Source organism: Pinus tabuliformis, chromosome 1_1 (assembly GCF_031772625.1).
Source record: "Pinus tabuliformis cultivar Carrire ecotype Pingquan chromosome 1_1, CPIR1, whole genome shotgun sequence".
Lineage (NCBI taxonomy): Eukaryota > Viridiplantae > Streptophyta > Pinopsida > Pinales > Pinaceae > Pinus > Pinus tabuliformis.
The window spans coordinates 824,155,958-824,161,642 of record NC_142297.1 but is presented as its reverse complement, the minus strand read 5'-3'; positions in this window follow the sequence as shown (position 1 = coordinate 824,161,642).

Genomic DNA, 5,685 nt, shown 5'->3' with positions numbered 1-5,685 from the left:
GTCAGGAATGAAACAAATGGTGTGTATGTTGAGGCATAGTAAAAAATAGAATCATATTCTAATTGTGAGATAATTTTTTTGTGTCTGTGAATAAAAAAATTGGAAATTCGTTGTTGTCTCTTATCTTGTCTCATGTGAAATTTTCTCAATTTTCTCATTGTATGTGTTAGATTTTAAGTATTGTTGTGCCAACATACCAGTAATTGTGTTCTCTATGGGTAGATATCAGAATCTTGTAGTGGAAATGTATAGGTTGTAGGTGGTCTTTATGTTAGGTGGTATCAGAGCCTATTTAAGCTCCTAATATTAGTTCTTTTTTAGTGCTTCTATACTGTGTGGTTATTACTGAACTCGTGAGGGGTTATTCAGTGTAATTTTCAAGGGAAAGTCATGAGAAACCAAGCTCAAATAAGTCTTGTGATGTTTTTCAAGTTGAGGGCCACTAGAAAGCTTGTAGGAATGCCACCACGTAGAGAAGGAGCAACAAAAGAAGGTGCTACAAATTGAGAATTGGGAGAATTCAAGAGAATAATAGCATATTGTAAAAATAGAAGACTTGGGGATGCTAAAGTAGACTCAGAGTCGAAAGATGAAATTGAAGAAGAAGTAAATGTTGAAGAAGTGGACCCAACAATACATTTAATATCCTTTATGAAAGATAGAGGTAGAACAAAGGCGGAACTTTCATGTTATGATGTAGTATTAAGGCTGAGACTCTCATTGATTTGATAGGGGAGCTTGAAAGGTACTCTGAGTATGAGAATGTTCATGCCCCTAATTGTGTTCAATTTTCCATGTCAAGGTTAAAGGATCATGTTGCACTTTGGTGGGATATATTGCAGAAGGATAGGGTAGACAATTGACAAGAGAAGATTAGAACCTAGAGGAAGATGGTGAACGAAATCAAGGAGAAACTCATACCTACTTATTGTTAATGGAAATTTTGTAAGCAAGTACAAAACATAACCCAAAAAGAGTTGACTTTTTAGGAGTACATTGAGGAATTATTGAGGAGTCAGTCACAATGTTAATTATACCTACAATATTCAATTTCACAATTGCCAATGTCTAATGCATATAAAATAGTTAACCTTTGCAAACCTTACTTTTGCAAATCTTTCATTGTGCAAAGCTTACAACTGAAACTTTCATTGTATAGAAGAAAGATTATTCTGTAGAGGAAACTCTATAATTTTCATTGTCTAGAATTACGCACTCTGCATAAGCTATTAATAAAAATAAATGAAGCCTGCGTATTTAAACGTGCATCCCGCATTACATTCATCAATTAACTAATCAGTGTGCTCGTTCTCCCGCACATAGATAACTGTCCATGATAAAATCTAATAATAATTTAAAGGCGTTGAAATTCAATTTTTTATGCATACTCTAATATTTACAGAAGATGCGCACATACAAAATTTGCGCCCATACAGAGGCTGAAGTTTTACACAACTTCCATATATACATATATCTTTTGTATATGTGTGTATCATACGTATATGTGCAACTTATGTATATGTGCATATTTTTTGTATATATGCAACTTCCACATATGTGGATATCTTCCATATATGCACAACTTGCGTATATGCACATATACATAAGTTGCACATATACAAAAGAAGTGTGCAATTTTTGTAATATGCATATATGACAACCTCCATATATGCACATATTTTGTATATGTGCATCTTCTGTATATGTACATATCTTCCATATATGCGCATCTTTTGTATATGCACAACTTCCATATATGCGCATATACAGAAGATATGCACATATGCATATGATATGCACATATACAAAAGTTGCACATATAAGGAAGATATGCACATGTACAGAAGTTGTGCATATCTTCAATATATGCGCAACTTCTGTATATGTGCATATCTTTCGTATATACGCATATCATCTGTATATGTGCAACTTTTATATATACAAATATCTTTTGTATATACACAACTTCCATATATGAACATATACAGAAGCTGCGCATATACAAAATCTATGTGTAACCTCTGTAATATGCATATACAACAGTCTCCAGATATGCACAACTTCTGTATTTGCGCATATATATTTTGTATATGCACAACTTTTGTATATGCGCATATCCTACGTATATACATAACTTTCTTATATGTGCATCTATTGTATATACGTAATTTTTAGATATGTGTATATATAGAAGGCATGCACATATACGAAAGTCAAACAACTTATATATATGCACATATTTTGTATCACATATCTACTATATATGTACATATCTACTATATATGCACATATCTGTCATATACCCACAAATTTCGTATATGTGCATATATGGAGGTTGTGCATATATGAAAGTTGTGCATGTATGGAGGCTACGTATATATGGAAGTTTAAGTTGTGCACAACTTTTGTATATGTGTATCTTTCGTATATGCAAATATATGGAAGTTGCACATATATAGTTGATGCACATGTACAGAAGCTATGCATATACATAATTTATCTGAAACTTCATCCACCGTATATGTGCAACCTCTGTATATGCACAATTTTCGTAAATGTGCAATTTAAGTATATGTGCAACTTCCGTATATATGCATATATGTTTGCGCATATACAAAAGTTGCACTTATACAGAGGCTGAAGTTTTGCATAACTTTCGTACATACACATATTTTCTGTATATGCATAACTTCTGTATATGCATAACTTCTGTATGTGCACAAATTTTGTACATGTGCATATCTTCCATATATGCCCAACTTCCGTATATGCACATATATAGAAGTTATGCATATACAAAAGCAATGTACAACTTCCATAATATGTATATACGACAACCTCCATATATGCACACATCCTCTGTATATGCACAACTTTAGTATATGCATAACTTTCACATATGTGCATATCTTTTGTATATGTGTATCTTTTGTATGCACATCTACCGTATATGCGCAACTTTCATATATGCGCATATACGAAAGATATGCACATATATAGATGATATGCACATATATGGAAGATGCGCATATACATATGATATGTGCAACATTCATATATTCGCATATACAAAAGTTGTGCATATAAGGAAGACGTGTGCATATGCGAAAGTTTTGCATATATCCGTATATGCGCATATATGGAAGTTGCACATATACGGAGGTTGAAGTCATGCACAAATTTTGTATATGTGCATATAGTAGATGTACATATACAGAAGCTACGCATATATGAAAGATATATGCATCTTCCATATATGCACAACTTTTGTATATGCACATATCTTTCGTATATGCACAACTTTTGTATATGCACATATACAAAAGTTGTGCACAACTTTCATAATATACATGTATGAAACTCTCCAGATATGCATAACTTCCTTATATGCGCATATCTTTTATATATTCACAACATCTATATATGCGCAATTTCCAGATATGCACATATATGGAAGAAGTGCATTTACGAAAGATATGCGCATATAAAGAATGTTTTCCAGTCAAAATAATTGACACAACCTCTCTCTTTAGTGGGTTCCACGCTCTGGGCATCCCATGAGTGTGATTCGCAATTCATGGCTAACACGGGTTCCATTGCTTCGCTTGTTATGGCTATGACTATTAATTGGAATCATGGCACACGAGGAGGGAATTGATGAAATTTCATGAAGATCAAGGTTTAATTTTCACCCTACCCTCATATCGCCATTGCAAGTCCCTTCCTTCATCGCTATAAGCCAATTGAACTCATAAAAAAGGTGTCGTCCCCCCACTGAAGTTGTGATGTCAAGGATGGTAGGGACCCGAGTGGTTTGGTCAGTCAGGCACACCCCAATTCAATTCCTAGGAAGATGGGTCGACCCTTGAGTAGAAACCAACCTTGACCGCTCTGACCTTAGGGCAAAGGTCCATGTAGCAGAGCTTGTGGTCCTTAATCAAATAGTGATGAGAACTCAATGGAAATCACCATTTGAGCATGGCTAGAATGAGTTAAGGATTGAGGAGGACGAGGTCCGAAGAAGAAAAATGGCATTGTCTCTAATCTCGGGAAACATCGACGTGTTGGGAGCTTATGTTTTGGAATCATGTGAAGCTTTGTTTATTTCTTGCGAAGCTCATTGCTACAATGAAAGGTGAGAGAGTTGAAGATAATGGGCCCATAACCCACAAGCTTTCAAATTTGAACCATTTGGGAATCAAAATTGACAGACCCGAGGAATCAGTTGTCATCAAGTGGTATTAGAGTAAGGAAAGATTCTTTGTACGAGAATAAATTCTAGTTTTGGTTATGTATAAGTTGTTGTGGCAATTCCAAAGCTACGTTTGTGGGTAGAATTATTGAGAGAAGTGAGAAACGGATAATAGCCATAGGAGCAGAGGAATTTCATGAAGGTTTCACAGGAGGTGAACCGATGATGCTAAATTACTGAACCAAATGAGATAGCTTGGTGAGGCATTAGTGAGGCTTCGTTGCAACTCACTCAGCAATATGTGTGGAGAAGTAATACCGAAGTGAGAAGAATGAGATGTAACAATGAAGCACATGATCAAGAGATCATGAATAATTTCAAATGTAGGAGTATGATGCAGGGGCATGAACCCCACCCCAAACCAAGGAGTGAGTACACGATTCCTTGATTTTTATATAATTTTGAATATTAAAAAGCCTTTGGAAGATTGTCATGAAAGGAAGACAAAATTCCTCATCTCTCTTTTAGGGTTTGTTTTCTTTAGTTTTAAAAGCGACATCATGTAAGTGTGTTAGGGTGGTCAATTCACTATAAGATCAAGCCAACGAAGGGCCCAGTAAAAATTAAGTGGGTGGTCAGGCCTAAGAGGTTGTGCATTGTAATCTTGTTTGTTTTTAATTCAAGTTTCTTGTGTGTTTAATTCCTGCATATGGTGTGTCTGATTTCTATGTGTGTTTTCTTTAAGTTGATAAACCATGTTGAATGCCATGCTTTATCTAGCCAGATTGTTGTATTTTTTTTTAGGGCCATGAGGTTTGTTGCATTCGTAGGTGGTCGTAGTCGTAGGTCAACCACAAGGCATGTAGGAAATGTTGTTAGAGGAGGAAATCAACACCAGTTTCCTATAAACTTTGTTTCCATACAATGGTTGCAAGTTTTAGAGGCAAGTGAATACTCGAACACGATGGGAAGGTTTGTGGACAAATTTGTGAAGAGGAAGATAGAGAAAGGTTGGGCCATGACAAGGGATTGTGGTTGAAGTGAAGTGGAGTCGTGTACTTAGAACTTCGAGCTCCAAGCCAAGTGAATATATGACAGAAGTCCTAACCCTAGTTATGTTGTGATGTCAAGGATGGTCAAGACCTAAATGGTTGGGTCAGTTAGGCACACCCCAAGGCAATGCCTAGAAAGAGGGGCTGACACTCGAGTAGAGAAATCAACCCCAATCTGTTTGACCTTAGGGCAAGGGCCCATGTAGTCGAGCTTATGGGCATGAATCAAATCAATGTTGGAAATAATACTGAGAGGGGGGGGTGAATCAGTATTATCAGATCAATCAAACTTTTAAATTTTATACTCAGAAACATATACGCTACTTCAATTAAGTGAACCCGCGTGTACACGCTACTGTGTCTAATGAAACTCGCGTATATCCAGAGATCTTATAATTCAGTTAGCTTAATCTTCAATAAATGCATCAGATCATTATTAAG